At 27.0% G+C, this 19,324-nt stretch overlaps 1 protein-coding gene across 2 annotated transcripts in view; it reads left to right on the top strand.

Moving 5' to 3' along the window:
- LOC123297479 overlaps positions 1-19,324 on the top strand; it is an 85,383-nt gene that overhangs the window by 16,336 nt on the left and 49,723 nt on the right. For both annotated transcript variants that reach the window (XM_044879151.1, XM_044879152.1), the window contains exon 2: positions 8,552-8,578. The gene's annotated coding sequence lies outside the window, so the exon portion shown is untranslated. The remainder of the gene's footprint in view (positions 1-8,551; positions 8,579-19,324) is intronic.

Raw genomic sequence — 19,324 nt, 5'->3', positions numbered from 1 at the left:
TTAATAATTTAGGAATATGCCAAATGAAGGGTGTATCAAAGTAACCTTAAGACAACCGAGGTCATATGTTCAATCAGGTACATGAATAACAACACATAAAATAATGATATTTTTCAGCGATTTTCTTGTATTGAGACGAATCAAGACAGCGTAATTCAGTCAAAACAACATTTATTTAATTATAACATATAACCACTTTTTATTGAACTTTCAATACAAAGAAAAATATTTGTTTTCTGGAGCGACTTTCGACTGCGACTCTTCTTTAAGCGAAAGTTAATGGACAAAAGTCAAAAGTATGAATGACCTTAATGACCCTCTCATATATTATCTTAAATTAAAAGATATTTGAAATAGAAAAAATGGTAAAAGTAACCCCAAACAACAGTATAAAATAAAAATTTTGAAAATTAATTATTCAAAAATATTGATTAATAATACCATTACTCGTATATTTTTATAAATATATAATCGTTGGTTCGACTGCATACATCCGTGTAACTTTTAAACAACTTGACCAATTATTTTGTCAAGACGATGGTTCTTTCTTAGTCAGGGTCTTCGTAATTTTCTTTGAGACTCTGAAGGCTAAAGCTTGAAGACCAAAGATATCAACCTAAGAATTCAAGACCTTCTTGATTGATTGCAATACGATCTGAAATCATAATATTCGGTCGAGTTTTTTTTTTTTATAACTATTTATTTTGCTGGGAAGTTATTGGTGTGAACCTCAAGGGTCGCACCTCAATAAAGCAGACGGGTAACGGGTAGTATTTAAGAGGTATATAGGAAGGTTATTTGAATTATTAATTATAAATATATGATTTATGTTTAAAAAATTTTTATTTCTGCCTGTAATATGTTAAATAAAACAAGAAATACTTAATATTTTTATACAAAAGAGGTAAATAATTTTTCAATAGAATGCTGGCAGAATTATTGATGAGTCACTTTTGTATCTATAGTGGATGAATGTATTATAAATAATATGTGGGCAGGTTTTGTTATTAATTCATATGATGATAAATTAATATAAAAATAAAAATGCGGCCAACATAACTTTTACACAATACGCCAATAATGTACGGTTATCAATATTTATATCCGTGCACTTTTGTGTGGTGTGTATGAACTATACAAGGTTACTCTATGCTTAGAAACCAACACAATTTAGAAGCAATACATTTCCGGACCTATCTTCATTTTACTTCTTCAAACTAATTAAAATCTTTGTTTATCAGCAAAAAATTATTTTATATATTTTAATCAATTTGTAAAAAAAAAGATTTTGTTTGTCAGAAAAAAATTCTCATTTCAATATATATATTGTACCAAAACTATTCTAAATAAAGAGTTCGTTTTTTAATTTTTCTGTGGCAAGAATTCAAAAATTTTGAACCAAATTATATTCATTCAATTCATTTGTAAACGATGATCGCACAATACTTTTGGCGATTTTACAATCAAAGTTTTTCTGGAAAGAAAATGCTTTAAATTTGTATGTTGAGCTCACGCTAGAGGTGTTAACTTTTCTTTATTGGATTCTAATATCAAGTTATGTGTGCAAGGGATTTATCTCTTTGGTGCCCTAGGTTTTTAAAGAAAATAGTGCCTCATTTTTTCATTTTATATTGTTTTTTTTAAGGAAAATAGTTAAAATTTTTAAGGTACACTTTAGTGGCTGTAGTACAGTTTACTACACTTTTTAATAGCGAAATCCCTGATAACTAATGTCCTCTCAGTGCCTAATGCCTTATTATAAACCCATCCCTGTCTACATGTCACAAAAAAGTAAGATTAAATTGCTTGCAAAAAGTGGGAAGGTTGGTAGAAAAATCTGTTTTAAATGACTGTAGTATTTGCTTTGTTTCTACATGTATAATTATTTTTATTATATTAATATCTATTAAAATGATTTCTGTAATTTTTGATTAGAAATGATTAAAATTTATTATTTTCCAAATTAATTTTTAATTCAATATTGTTAATTTTAGAAGTCAATTTATATTTTAGAAAGTTCGATTTAGTTTATTTAATATGAAAAATTAATTAAATTAATAAATTATATAGATAATATTGAATTTCTTTAGTGTTTTCAGTTCTTTTGCAGAAACTCATAGATGATTATTGTCGAAATAATTATTGAACTTTCCCAACAATCCATCAAATACCGATATTTTTTTTCTTCTTCATAAAATTAATCATATGATATTTATTATAATTAAAAAACACATTTCATTTATACGTAAAACAAATTTATATTATATAAAAAAATTCGATTTCTAGGATAAAAAAAGGTATTGAATAAATATAGCTTTTGAAGGGATACTTTCAGATGGCGTAAAGTATTTCGTAGGAAAAGATTGTTAGAAAAGAGGACATAATATGGATGACAGGTTGCTATTATTATCTACACTAACTTGCATTAATCTCATCCGAAAATTTCAACAATGTTTTACCCCGACAACGACGAGGGCTACGTGTTTACCCTGTATGTATGTATGTATGCTAATTTGTTCCCTTATAAATTCTCATCTACTTATCATAATTTGACAAATGAGGTATCGTTGGAAGCGCCTTGATCGTCCGCTGGTTATAAGCTATACGCCCTCTAGAGCACAAAAAGTCATAAACTAAAAAAAATTTATAATTTTATAATCCTGTGTTGAGTAATAAATAAAAGGTCTTAATTAGTACATTTTAAAAATATATATAGTACATTTTAAAAATATATATATTGTATTTGAAATATATATACTATTGGATATTGACGCTCAGTTATGGAATTGTGATTTTATATAATAATTAATTTTATTCTATCTACATTATTAAATATGTGAAAATTTAGAAATTTCTCACATATTTCAGTAATTATATAATTAATTACAAAGTTATTTACCTGTATACTTTCATTCAATAGTTAATTCATAAGCAATAAAATGTGTTTACAGATAATAATCAATAATCTGTTTTATAATACATGGGTATTTATACCAGCTATGGAGATCTTCATAACATAGCTAGATTGCTAGTTTGTGGCTTAAGGATATTGCTACTTGGTATTAAACAGAAAATTTACTATTATCAACATTATCATTTAACATTTACAAATTTACCAAAATATAAAAGTCCTCGACGTGAACCAAAAAACGCTTAAGACGTAAGAAATATTAATTATTTTTCATTTTAATTTAATTTTATTTGTTATTTAATAAAAATAAATCTAACTTAAAGAACAATTCAGATTCAGACAGCCCTTAAATCAGTGATTTCTAACACTTCGACCTCTGATATTTTGTTGTTAGCAGGATCTACCAGGTTAATGAATAAACAGCTCAGTGGCCGTGCGAATTAAAACGCAATCGACTTTACTCGTTTGGCTACTGACTGGGAGGTTGCGGATTATAATCCAGACAGCGGCAGTCTGCTCAAGGATAATTATAATTAATGGGGCGGAAAATTAGTCACACTGTCGTCGCCTGGATAACAATGAAGTAACCAACTCCACCCACATCATAAAGTTAATTGTATATATGGATGTAGGTTAAAATAAAATAAAGATTAAGAATAATGATGTGGATGGCCTCTTTTAAAGATGGATAACTGAAAAATGGAGGCTAAGCCCCATTATTTTTAAAAGAACAACTACAGAAAAAAAAATCAGTTAATAAGTTTTGAAGCTACCTTTATCCTTAAGCACGAAATTGTAGAATGGAAAATTTGTTTAATTGACAAGTTTATTTTCTTGTTTTTAACATAATCTAAAAGAATATCTGCTCACCGCCCAAAAATGATGAGCATAGAGAGAACTTTAGTAAAATATAATAATCGAATTCGGAGTTCTCTTTAATTGGTTGTTAGTAATTAAAGTTTGGTATATACGTCGATGATTCGACGAAACGCATAATATGTTGTATCAATTATAAAATGTATATTATTTATAAACTGATACAAAAGTTGAAATTCCATATGGCCAAGGGAAATAAAGCAGATAATAGGAAAATGAATAAATTTAAAAAAATTGTCATTTTATAAGAACAGGTACACTAACATAATATTTTTATGTTTGAATTTAATCAACTATACAGGGTGGACTGCATAAAATCCCACGGCTTCAATCGTGAGTCCGTCGATTAAAAAAAGTCGTCTCTAGTAGCTATAATTATAGTTACAGTAATAATTATAATTTTTTGTAACTGTGATTTCAAGGGTATAATAAATTCTCTAAATTTAGACTTGTTGACCATATTTTCAATATTTTGAAAATAACTATAGGTATCGAAAAATTTTATTCTTACTTTTCGTCTTATATTGTCAAGTAATAACATAATTCACCATCAAAATTGAAAATATATATGTGTCCCCACTACCGTGCTCATACATCCTTAATTAATAAGGCTCAACGGAATTTATTAGTTTTCAATAATTTATTAAGGTTTTAATTTTAATTTTAATCTGTTGTTTTTTAATTTTCATCGACCAATTTTGGAGAAATCTATGAAAACATATCGATACATCTTTCGTTTTCTTATAAAACAAATGTTAAATATGCTTACTTTTGAAGTCTTTAATAATCAGGAAATGCCCCCTAAAATTGATTTTAGAATTGATTTAGACTTAATCCAACTTCATATAAAAAAAAATCAAACCTTTTATCGAAAATTGCCCTGGCGCTCGTACATTCTTAATGTTTATTAATAGTTGATGGCATTTAACTATGTTAATAAAAGATATATTAAATTAAAACTATGCAGTAAGTCGTTTAAAATTTTTTCCAGTGTGTGTTTGAGACGTTCTATCATTTTTATTTCAGTTCTATCTTTTGTTTTTTTTTTTTTTTTTGAGATCAACTGTGTCAATTTTTTACAACCATCAATTTGCAGCCTTATTGGTCAGTCATTAATTAATTAAATCTCTTCAACGGTGTGGTAATAAAATATCATTCTTTCTCTTAGGTTGTCGTGGTACAATATATATATATATATATATATATATATATATATATATATTATGGAATATGCGCCCTGTAAAAGTATACGAGCTTGTAGCTAAGTGATCCATAACATTTAAGCAAGCCTGTACTCGTGGAGGCGTTACACATACAATTTTCATGTGTACGTATACAACACTATTCGTAACACTTTTCTGTCTGACTCGCTACTATGTATACTTGCTTATAAATTGTTGAATTTGAAACTATTTTTTAAAATAACTAGACGGTCAAAAATTTTTTAATATTTTTTTTTTAGAATCGAAACAAATCAATTAATAGACTGTTAGTTTTTGCTGACTGCAACTGATGTAAAATTATAAAGAGTGTATACCATACATGTAAAAATCGAACTTTTAATTAAATTTATCTCGGAGTCTAGACGGTCAATCAGATTCTAATTTTAAGGGTAATTGTATAATCATGGCTTTCGTAAGTACACAAAAATTTAGAGTTTTCTGACGCTACTCAAATATCGCCACAACAACCTTAACTATAAGGGAACTATAATCTTTTGAATCAATTAAGAAAAATAACTAATAATAATAAATATTAGTCAACTGTGATCCTCAAATACTGCTATACCATCTTAATTAGGGATTTTAAAAAATTCATCAAATTTCACTTGTTTCTACAAATATATGTAATAAAAATGCGTTTGATTTTCGGTGTACTTACTTCCTGTATCTCATAAACTTGTATTCTACACACCATGGGTACCTACATACTATAAATATTTAATGAATATTACCTAAAGGTATATTTTCATTTTGTTGAGTCTGAGTGAGTATATGAAACATTAAATACTCGTATATATAATAAAATAAAATAAACACTAGATAAAGTCTATTATAAAATACAGAATTCTCTATTAATTCACCATACCTACCTAATGTTGTGTTGTTGTGTGTTGTGGAGGAATGCAAGTAGAAAGTTTATCAAAAAGAGTTAAATATTAAAAACTATTATTTATTTATTTATACATTATGGTCAGTACAAATTGTCCATACCCAACTTTCAATAAATACCTTATATTAACATATTTAGGTAACTAACTAAATTTGTAATTCGATCAAATATTTGTTGTTTAATTATTTGTAGAAATGTATTTTATTTGATGTTTAAATTGTTGGTTTTTAAATACATTGGTGACTCTAATATCAGGAAGCGTCGCCCGTCTTGAAATACTTCTGGTTATTGTTATTTCAATATGCTTATCAAAATATGCATTTATTTCCACCATTTTTTAGTACATTAATGTTTATGGTGTTAAAATAACTTATGCTTAAAAAAAAAAAAAAAAAAATTGACAGTAATAGGGACTGCCGATAGAAGTGAAAACTTAGAACTTTTAGTATAAAAATTTGAAATTTAATAATATTTAAATTAAAATTATCAACATCAATCTGGTTTTCACATCTATTGACACTCCAAGCAACAATTATATGCATGTTTATATGGTTTTTTTATTATTTAAATATATTACGGGCTGTACAAGATTACGACAAAATATAAATACAATTCAATTGAAATAACAATTAATATACAATCATATGATTTGTGGATAGTATTTGTATTTACATAAATTTCAATGTACTTGTTATACACGCAGCACTAATGTTACACAATACGTCGGATGTACAGCTACAGATATACTGTTATAAGCAAGTCGGCGCGTGCACAGCATATCGGTAACGCAAACCCATATCAATTATTCCTACCAAAAAGTACCCCACGTCGCTAAATAAGTTTTCACTTAAAAAAAAACTGTTTTAAAATGGTTTAAAAATCAGAAATTTTCACCTGTAGAGTGTCGATTAATATAAGTAATCACGTTCATGTGCCAGACATACTTCCTTCGAATTTTAATAAGAAAAGAAATAAATAAAATGTAGCCGATTTGTAATCAACTTCTTCGTAAAGCTGCCAGTCCTTATAATACTACAAATAAATCTAATAATTCGAAGTTGAGATATTTTATGTGCAACCATGTAAAATTGTATATGTATAATCAATTCAGATAAAGTATACAAATATTCTCATATTCAAGTTTTATACGTATCATTAAAGTCAATTTAAAATCTGTGTGATTGTACTTTATTTTTTATTTATTTGTGATATTACTTAGGATATTACGCTGTCGATTACATACGATATCAAACAATTATTGTTATTATTATTATTATTACTAACTAGTTTTATAAAAATGTATGTTTTAGTGTTTATAGGAAAACAACAATAATAAATTATTATATAAATATAAAAAAAATATATAACAACTTGAACGACTTTTAAATTTAATATTTTACTTGTTTTGAAGAAATTAAAATAACAAGCGTAAAAAAATTATTTAATATATTTAGAATATTTTTAATAATATGTTGTACTAAGAGAACAAAGTACCTTGGTTCGTTTTTGGGATAAACTGTGAAAACCAAGTTTAGCTACTAGCAGTTCTCCAGATTGCTTTAATAGTCAATTTGGATCCTAAAAGGTAAAAGATAAAATAACACTTAAAATAGAAAGTTGGTCCTCATAAAAAACATTTTTTATTTAAAACATTTTTTCGAAAATCGTAAGCTTTCGGAGGAAATGCGACTAAAAATATGTCTTTATTGCATTTAATCGGAAGAAAACACGATAGTTTAAGAAAAATGCTGTAGCCAAAAGTTGTCGTAGGCAATAGAGGACATTCGTCTGTATCCATCAAACTCTGAAACTTTGGAAAAATTCAAAAACAACATGTAACGATAAAAAAGATGTGTTACGTACTCCTATTTTGAGTCTAAATTTCAAATAATTTTCTTTAAATTTTCTTTTTAGTTTCCAAGGTAATCATACTAACGTTAAAAAAAATTTATAAAACCATGGTAGTTGTCATACACCAATAATAAAAATTATTTTTAATTATTTTAATTATTTATTGTAATATAGTATGTACTACCAAAAACCTAATATAAATTCCATTAATGTTTTTTATTTTGAAAATTTATTAGTAAAATTCTATATATCGAGAAAAGGTGATTCGATTAATAGTACCAACATGGAAACGAAAAATTTCTATCTTTAACAATTATAGCGAGTCAAATAATAAATCACTTTATAAATAAAAAATATATGTATTATAAAAACTTTAACGAGTTGAATTAAATTTTTCTTGTTTTGTAGAAATTAAAAAACAAGCGTAAAAAAGTTATTTAATATATTTAGTATTACCTCTAAGATATAGAAAGTTTTATTATTATTAATCTTCTATATGATTGATTTTAAATCAATCAACATTTAAAATCTTTTTTTTTGTATTCTTGTAAATTGACTTTTATATTTTATTAGAAATAAATAAAATTAAGGTATATATTTTAAAAGATTTTTGATTTGATGATTTCATGGTGTATATTTTTTTAATAAAATAGTTTTGAAAACAAGAAAAAATACAATCAAAAGATTCAAGTTATGTAAAGTATTTAATATTGAGTGTTTTACGATGTGATACGAACTTCTTTGACAATGGAAACACCCCATTTTTAATTACAAGTTATTTAATACAATTTTCTTTTCTAGGAACTCAATTGGCAAATTCTTCTTGTGGTAAGCCAAATTTATGTTTTCTGTATTTTAAATGCTCTAAGATTATTAGACAAGATCCAACCATATAGATCGCTGGTGTAATACAGTTCAAGTTTTTAATGAGTTTCAATTGAGCGTAACAAGTCAATTACATACAATCTTTATTTTTTCTAGTTTGAAACTAAAAGCTAACATGCAAACCCTATACTGATTAATATAAATCGAATATTTTATTTCTCTTTACCAATTATATGTAACCGAAATTATCAGCAAAATCGGCTTTTGAGGGAGGGAGAATTTCTAGTTATTGATAGGGATGATATTTTCAATGAAAAAATGGCATTTTGTTTAATCTTGTTAACAGAAACATTTTCTATATCCCAGGCATCGATTTTGTTGTAAAATTTGAAAAGAAATATTGAATATGACGATCATGCTTGTCAATAACACCACTTAACATATCTTCAGTATTTTCGTAAATGCAAGCTAGAAAATCTGTTCCTATTCCTTAGACGATTATAAAAGGATAATTTCACCCACTCGTTTACCATGAATAGCATTTTAGTTTTTCTTCAAAATTAAAATGAATTATATAATAATATGTATATTGTTTGAGTTTATTAGTAAAATTATAATGTTGTCAGAGAGGAGACCATTGCTGGATTAACACCTTGGGGGGCCATAGGCATATTTTTTGTGAGGGCATTTTTAAGAGCACAAAAAACAAGGTCAATTAAAAAAAATGACTAATCAGCTTAGAATCCAGTTTAGCAAATTGATTCAGCTCGGGCTATTGATTTGATCTTTGGATATGCAATCCTAAGTAACCGAATCGAATTATGCACTTGACCTATTGAAAAATCAAAAAAACTGCACGAGTTGCATAATAGTTATTGCATAACATACTATGCAATGCGAACTAACGTGCTTTTTTTCGGCAAAATGATTAATTATATCATCAAATGAGAGCTTTTGTAACAAGTCGTTCTCCATGGCTTAAATCGATAAACTATTAAGTCGATCTTGATCCATAGAAGACCTTAAACACGATTTTAACAGTTTTAATTTCGAGAACGATCTCTCATCAGTCACATTTGCCGTCATTAATACTAAGTAAATTTTAAATATATGATAAGTATTATCGAATATATCTTGTAGATTTCTACTTGTTACAAGATTGAACAATTAATTTTCGAAGCTGATTTCTTCTTTTTTTTTTGTCTTCATTTGCAATAAATTGTTTCGAAAATTCTCTGAACTGAAATAGTTCAGAAATTATACTCTTATCGATATCTAACTCTTTATCAGAAATTTGACAAAAATAAAAATTTTTGCAAACAAATAAATAATTTTTTATCTTGTGGGGGCGACTTGTTTTGTGGGGACCTATAGGCTCAGCCTAGCCATCCCATGCTCAAATCCGTCTCTCGTGAAAGAGACAGAGAAAGAGTTTACTGGATTACTGGATACGATTAAATTTTATGGACCAGCAAACTAAAAACAACTTAATAAAGCCACAGGGGAGTATTTATTTACATAATTCTATAAATCAGATTGGAATTTCATCAATGTTATTTACACTATGCTACATTATTTGAATGTTATTTATATTATATGTATATATTTAAATGTTATTATATTTAGGTGAGTTTGATTTATAGATGTAAAAAGTAAGTTAAAAACACACTGTTTTATTTTAAAAATCTATTAACCTTTCAGATAAATCACACTACATTATTGTGTAATCAGTAAACAAATATTTTTTTTAAAGATTTTAATTAAAATTTAAAAATACGTAGTATGATGTCATTATTTATTTCCGTTTTTATTTCATTTTAAAAATTCACAACAAAATTATTTATGCAAAATAAAAATAAAAATGTTGTTTTTACTTTTATTGTAAATTTTCTGATGATTTGGAATTTTTAATTTATCCTTTTTTTCGTCCATTTGTCGCAAACATACTTAATGCAAATTTAAGAGTTATATGGTTTTCTCAAGGATATCATGATCAGAAATAACTGAAATGGGGCCACACGGGAGCTGGTGCTTTCAAATAGATAAATATAATAATCAAAATTGGTGCACACAGTCGAAAGTTCTGAGGTAACAAACATTAAAAAAAATACAGTCGAATTAAGAACCTCCTCCTTTTTTGTTTGAAGTCGGTTAAATACACCCATGAACACTTTTATAATGAATATGATAGGAGTGCTTAAACATCAATAAAATTTCATAAAACATGAGTATCATCTGCTTATGAGATGGATGAAGATAGATCTGATACTATCTCTTAGACCATAGGTTAGATTGGGTTATATTGGCTGTCCACGAAGGACACACTTAGGCTATAGAGCCCATTGTGATACCATATGTGTGTTTTACCACCTTTCCGCTGATAATTTCATTTATCAGCTCCGCAATTTCAGAGGCTGAGTGCACCTCCTTCATGCATATACAATGCACTACACCAGCCCATCACAAATATTAATTAAATTAATTTTGTTGTGACGGCGGAAATCGAACCCGCTACCCTAAGCATACCGCGGACGGAATTGGTTACGCTTTAACCAACTAAGCTAATAGCTAATTTAAGCTAATTTAACCATCTAAGCAAATTGCTTAGATTATATGATAGATAATCAAATTTTTAATACCCTTGCACTGAATACGTAATAATAATTAATATTTAAATAATTAAATCCCACAGTCATTTAGAATACATTTTTTTTAAATGTATGATGTTTATATTAAAATGAATTTTTTTTTTCATAATTTTTTATAACTATGCTTGTTGTTTTCTTTTTCTAAAACAATGAAAATTACAAAATATAAATAAAAAAAAAAAATTAAAAAACTTATTTCATAATAAGTAAATTATAAAAAAATTAAAAATAAAAAAACCTAACCTAGTTTATGTTTTTATGTGAATAAAAAATAATTAAATGTATCCGTAAATAATAAATAAATTGGCTTTAATAAAATTTAAAAAAGTTATCGTTAACACAACCAATAAAAAGACAAAGATATTTTTATCTCATTAGCTTACGTAATTTAAAATATAACAAAATTCGATCAATATTAATTAATAATTAGTTAATTACCTGTAACGAAAGGCTAGTAATTTTTGTAAACCACTATAATAATATCCAATATTAAATATTTCATTATGGTTACTTTGTTGTTCAATAATATTTGTCATACAACACAATCATTTCGATTTTTCATTCGACAAAAATACAAACAAGCTTAAAGTTAACTGTTCTTTTAAGTGCGACCCTTATGAGCAACTTTGTTCAATGATGAAAATTACTTTTCCTTACTTCCTAAAACAATAAGTGTTAAATATTGTTTGGAAGAGAAATGTAACTTAGTATACAAATGTAACTTAAATATTAGTTATATACGGAAAAATATGAGCAGAAAATAAATTATTGTTAAGAAGATTTCTACAGCTTTACTAATTATCAAAATTTTCATTTACTTAATAATTTCAATTTTAAGTTTATCCTCTCTCTCAACGTCTCAATTTCTACGCTAGATTTTTGCCAGTTTTTTCATTATTTTGTTATGTTATTACCCAATGATTGGTGTAAATCCAAGATCGCTTTTACCTACCTTTTATCAATTCAAGAGAAATATCATGTCCCCGAACACACACGCACAATTTAAAAGTGGTGTTAATACATTTTCCTGGCCATGAAACGTAAAGATATGGTGAAAATATTGAATTGGATTAGTAGAACTTCCCAATACCGAGAAGTTAAAAATTTTACCTCAAAATCGTTGCTTTTCTGTCTAGAGGAATAAAAACATGAATATATAATCCAATATCTATATACGCTTGTCCGATTATTCATATCAGGATCTTCGATTAACCAAAAAAAATTTGTTGGTGGAAGCGCAGATAACATTTCATAAATTCATAGAAAATAATAACATAAAAACATGCATTTGCAGCTACTCGTACTTGAACTAGCTAATAGAAAATAATTTTTATAAGTTCAACCAAATAAAAATGAAGTGATTAAGAAAAAAATCATTTCCCATTGAATTTTTTTTCATTGGCAACTTCTTTTTATCGCAAGAAAATCAATTTTTATTTTTGTGAATTTTTTCGCTTAACTTATAGCCATTGATTAGCTGTAAACAAAAAAGGCTATGTTTCTTAGTTTGTTGTCTTTTATAGAAACGTATGTTTTGTTTTCTGATAGCAATTTATCAAATTTAACATTGGACCTCCGTAGATTAATTGGATTACTAGTATTTGAATCAAGTCCAAAGTATTTTGTCTATTGAACTATTCATAAATATTAATTAGTCATCCAAATATATTATTATTAAAATGGCATTATAAATGCATTTTAAATTAGTTGTTTGATTATTCTAAATTTAAAATGAATCATACACCATTTTGCAATATAATATATCTTATATATTCTAAAAATGGGTATAAGTTAAAGATTTTTTTACACACAAAGTATAAAATGCAAAAATGTTTTCAATTATTATTGTTTGGATAAAAAAAGGATTCCACCATTTTTATTATAAACTTTAGTTATAAATAATTATATGAAAAATACAAGTTACCATAAATAGTTTTACCTATTTTATTCAAAACGTATATATATATTATCTTTGTTCCTATGAGCAGTGTTCAATTTGCAACTTATTATATATTTACTATTATACCTTTACACTTCTATAGTACCTATGTTTGTATTAATAATGAGATTGTGTAAAAAGTGAAAATATTTTAATTTTATACAAACATAAATAATTCAGTTAATTTTTTATTTTAACTACATAAATAGAGGTTCATAATATACTGAAAGTTTTTGAAATATTGAAGGTAGTATTTGTACTTCGTTTAGTTTTCTAATGTTCTGGTGTTTTAGGTCGGATTTTTACTTTTACTTAATAGATAAATTCGTTACTCTTCTCCATAATGCACTAAATTGCAGGAGTGATTTTTTCACGTACTGAATGTAAAAAGGAACAAAATCCTTACAAATCTGGAGGGCGGAAGTACCGCCATTTTGAAAAAATTCGTTTTGGCTTATATTTCCATAACTGATCAACCAAGTTTTAAAGCATTTTTTGAGAATTGTTTTTGACGAACAATGAAAACAAAGAGGCTTTTATCATTTATTTATTATTTATTATTACACTTGGAAGACGCCCGCCTCGAAAACAGGACGTTAGTTTCCGCCACGATTTCGATTGATTGGCTTATCTGAAAGAAAAAAATAAAACGGCATTTAAATACAACATAATTTAAAATTTCAAATGCATCGAATGAACTAGGAACAGTTGAAAGCACTGAAAATTAGAGTTTTGACAGACTGCTGGAAAAAAATAAATTTTAAACAAATTAGAATTGGTTACGAAACAAATAAAAATATTCGGAATACTTTGAATGATTCTTATTTCTAGATACTTTAGATATTCGGTGCGTCTCCATATGCTGAGTCTATATTATAAATTTCAAGTGAATCGGTTGAATCGTTCTCGAGGTATGATATAGGAATGTTTAAAAAAACAGTTTTGAGAAAATGCGTTTAAAGTTTCAAGTATACTTTTATCTGAACTTGCCAACATCTGCTTCTTTTACCTCTTGTATCTCAGGGATTCTTCTACTTATCTACTTAGGGATTCACGCACCGGGCCATGATTGGAAACTTTGCACAATTGTAATAAATTCCTGGAAATAATTAATAATCAAATAAAAAACAGAAATTTAACTTTCAATTAAAATCCAAACGTTTTGGTATGAAAATGAAATGCTTATAAATAATTTTAACTATTTTAGCTAATTTTCTAAAATTATTTCACTCACAAATTAGAAAACATGCACTGACTTTGTTATCTTAATGAAAACTAGCTCTAGCTTTGTAAGTGATACATTTACACATGCTCACGAAATATTAAATGAATTAGTCATTAAAAACTTATATATTTTTTAAATGTGAACTATCCATAGGGTTCCGGTCTATAACAGGTTCAGGTACCTTGTAATAAAAAATTGGGAAGATAACGTTTTGAGGGCAGACTCATTTATCAATACCCGTATATTGCAGATAATATTTCTTTGAGTATTTCCCAAACAGTTTGTATAAATTTCATGTAACATACCTACTAGATATCTTGTATTTAATTATATTAATAGGATACCTACATGTGTTCTATTATACAATTTATGTACAATGTTTGAATATTACGATATTTATTATTTTTTTTACATATTTATGAATTTTTATTATTTCTATTCTTATATAATGTATCATTTATCATTTTTTTTATACATGATATATGTTCAGATAATATTTTGTCTCTCTATGGTACACTGATCTATATTTTTATTTTTATTTTGTTTTAAATATTATGATGATGTACACAAGTACAGCATATCCAAAGATATCATGCTTCAAAGATCTCGCATGCAATAATAATAATGAATACATAATAGTTGCTATATTATTATTAAGTATTGTGCAAAACCGCCACTAAAATAAAATAATTATTAAGTTTGTGTTTGTTTATCTTAGTAAGTGATCATAGAAGTTGTGATTTCTGCATTTTTAGTAGCTTTAAGTGTTGAATTTATAGCATATATCTAGCAAAATATTCATCTAAGAAGAAAAGTAGAATTACATATTTTATTACATTAATGAATAGTTTTCCATCGCCACTTTACACAATAGGGTGGACGAAAATTAAAATTTTTCAACCATTTAAGGTAGTTCTATCCCAGCAGTTCAGTCTAAAACTATTGGCGTATTACCAATGCTATACGTATATCTTTAACTAGGTTATAAACCAAGTTTTACATACTGGCATACTGTCTCACACATATACTAGGAATGAATACACGTATATACTAGGATGAATCCTGATCCTGATATATTATAAATGTGAAATTTTGTGAGGATGAATGAATATATCATAGGTATATATTTAAAACATACAAGACATGTCATATTTGAGAGTTACAATAATTCGGCTATTTTTTCTTTAAATTCTGAACTTTTTTCTTAATATCCCGATTATATACTGGCTATGCTTGCCTCTATACATAATTTAAGGGGTTGTTTAAATCATTCTAACCAATCCGAACCATTTGCTATTCCTATATATTTTATATGTTTCCCTATTAATGTTTGTTTGCTTATTACGCTTTCACGCAAAAACTACCGAATGGATTGGAATGAAACTGTAGAACAAATATAGCTCATACATCTGAATAACACATGAGCTATAATTCATAAAGATACATTTAAAAAAATTAAATTAAATCTGACATTTTACTGCTCCATCTATGTTATTCATTTTGAACCATAAATTAAAGATTTCTGTAAAAATTAAAAATAATAAATAAGTTTAAATAAATACATGCCCATATTTTCTGATATACTCAATGAATTATGATTATTTTACACTAGAAAAAATTGAAAAATGTACGTATATTTGGTTGTGATTTGAATACACATCTAGAAGAATAATTTTGTCGCTTTGAACTTATCTTTATATACTCGAACGGACCTCATTCTACTGGAATTATTTTAAAAACTCATTATTTTACATTTATTTAGTTAATCAACTTAATTATTAAATATAATTTACAATTAAATAGTTAGGAAAAATGGATGGAATTTTTTTCTTCAAAATTACTCATTACTATGCCACTCCTTTTAACATGTCTACATTTTTATATCAATATTTATCGTATAAAAGTTAAAAACTCGATAAAATAGTCGAAATCACCATTACCTTACTTAATTAGTATTATTTTCAAAAAATTCAGCCAAGTGCAGTTTTTTCCTTGTAGCTCTCCAAACTGACCCAATTTTGTTGAAACATAGCTAAGAGCACTCTCCAATAAATTACCTTACAAATCGAAATCAAAATCAATTTATCTGTTTACGAGCTACGGTGCCACAGATGAACAGACAGAGAGGACACATACACACATAGCATTCAAACTGATTAGCACCCTTCTTTTTGCGTCGGGAGTTAAAAACGCATCTTATAGGAAAAGTATAGGACAAAGTTAGTTATTTTTCATTTATTGCTTAAGAATACAAAAAAATATGTATAAAAACATTACGAAATATTTGAGTTGTGGAACACAGTGGTGACTTCTAGGCCTTAAACTCCTCCTTTTGACATACTTACCAAACGACAAATTATTGACCGGTCATACTTTTTTTTTCTTGCAATCTTCAATAATTGTGAATGTTAACTTGTTAAGTTTAATATAAGCAAGTCAGTCAGCAAGCAAACAAACACATTCATTTCTTATTTATGTGACCGCAATCAACTTTCCAGAGATAATCATTTTAAGCTAATTTAAATAAGTTAAAAAAGAGTTAAGTGTGCATGTGTGTTGTTAGCTGCAGGCCAATTATAAAATATTAAATAATTGTTGATAACACATGTAAAGAGTGTCTCATCGTGTATACTGGATTTCATTTTTGCAGACATACCTAGTCCAGGTTTTTGGACTAGACTTTGGACTGATGAAAAAATAAAATCCATATATAGGATTGATTCTGATTGTACACACAGAATCCTGGGTTATATTTTTTCATTGTTTGTGGTTTTTAGTTAGCATAGACCTTGTATTTTATAACATGTCAGAAAAATAATTGTCCAAAGGGCAAATGTTAAACCACAAATCATTGCTGAGCTAAGAAATCAGTAGTGTCCGACCGAAGGTTCGGTTTCGGCCAGTTTCGGCCAAAAAATCTAGTTTTGGCATCAGTTTCGGTTTCGGCTGAAAATCTGCCGAACTATCGGCCACACGAAACATTGCCTTCGTGAATTATCGCGCGTCGATCGGCTTACTTTGAGTCAATTCGTGAGTTTGCCGGCCAGGCCGCTGTAATTTTGTTGTATTAACATGTGTACCATTAATTTTTTAATGGGTTTCAGATATTTATTTATATAGAGAAGTTTGTATACATATTTTTCAATTTCAAGGTAATATTATATGGAATAAAAAAAAGATTGTATTTGTAACTATTGCGTGCTTAGGTATTGAGACGATATTTGAAATATTTGTCATATTTAAATACATAATGGGTGCAAATTAGAAGCAGAGTACCCTTGAAACTTTCATTTTTGATACATATTTTAATAATAATTACTCTAATCTAAATCAAGAGTAAGAATATGTTAATGAATTATGCATAAATTTGTCATACAGGACATCCCGTTTCAATTGTTTGGCAAACAAAGTATTTATATGAATTGGGTGTAAACATATTTTCATTAAAATTTGATAAATGTGTTTACCGCCTAAACAAGAAAATAGATTATCTATAATCAATATACCTGATTTAATTGATTTATATCATTGAACAGGTGATATGTGTAACGTATTAAGGACGTTCCGAAAAAAATCATGATTTTTAGGATCATCTTTAAATCGTATATATGCGTACTCATTAATGCTCTTTTAAAGTAGGTTAATTTAATACATCTTACGGTGTTATATTTATAGATTTGAGCTGTTAAAGTTCGAGCGTTTTTATCATATAAATCCTATATTGTATGGTTTTTAAAGGTATGCTTTATTATGTAATAAGGCTAATTTTCTTAAGATTAATTTGGAAAACTCTTATTCATTAGTTAAAAGCATGACAAATATTTCCATGTAATGAAAATTATAACAAGTGTCACTCGTTTTCCAATAAAATACATTTAAAGTGATGAAATGAAGTGCATTTGTGTTTTGTCTTCCATAAGTGATTTTCTCTAAAGGCATCAGTATTTCAAAAACTATTTTCCCAAGTTGTAACAGAATCCACCCTCTAACTGAAAAACGTAATTTTCAAATATTTTCATACACTCATTTTTTGGAGAACGTCCTAAAGATATTTTGTGTCATTTCTTTAGAGGAGTTACCTTGTTGTAACTACTATTTTGTGGCAATAAATTGACGTCTTGTCTTATATATTTATTTTCCTTTCGTATTACACATAATACCTTACTTTTTCCAAAATATATTTAGGAATTTTAACAAAACAATGGGTACACGGCAATTTTGACTAAAAAGAAAAGAGAAATGAATTCTATTAGCTTTAATCGCGTTCAAAACTAAGTATTTGTGACTGAATTCACACTAATTTCGCCAAACTTTTGTATTTCGTAACGAGAAACCAGGCAGATAATTTCTTTATAAATGGATTTGCCAAAATTAAAATAAATTAAATGTCATTTGATCATTTCACAGTAAAAGTGTACAATTTAGATCAATAATTTAATGTCTTTTCAAAAAAAATTCCTAGTCCACAGCATGTGATTGGAACATTTACAATCATTCTCATATATTTAAAAATTCATTTTTAACTTTATTATTCTCTATTCACGGTCGAGACACCCTAAGGAAATTAAAAAAAAACTTTTGATTTAAAAAAGGCCGCATTTTAGACAATATTTTTAGATAAATTCCAATTCCAATTCCAATTTATAAAGCCACAAAAAAACTGTCATGAATGTGATAATCCATGTAAATTATCACTAGAACGTACTGTGAACTATAGAATGTAAATAATACTCCGGATATACATAATAAATTATATTCTTTATAAATATAAATAATATTTAAACAATCATCAAATTAACACAAACACTTTACCACAATTAATTATAATTATTCATGTTAATATTAGTAAAATAATAGCTTGATTTAGTGTAGTACAGCGGGAGCACACACAAACACATTAAACTATCACTAAACAATTTGTGGTTTTAATTATTTAT

This window comes from Chrysoperla carnea, chromosome 4, assembly GCF_905475395.1.
Source record: "Chrysoperla carnea chromosome 4, inChrCarn1.1, whole genome shotgun sequence".
Lineage (NCBI taxonomy): Eukaryota > Metazoa > Arthropoda > Insecta > Neuroptera > Chrysopidae > Chrysoperla > Chrysoperla carnea.
The sequence above is the reverse complement of the archived record's forward strand: the minus strand, read 5'-3'. Positions and strand labels throughout refer to the sequence as shown.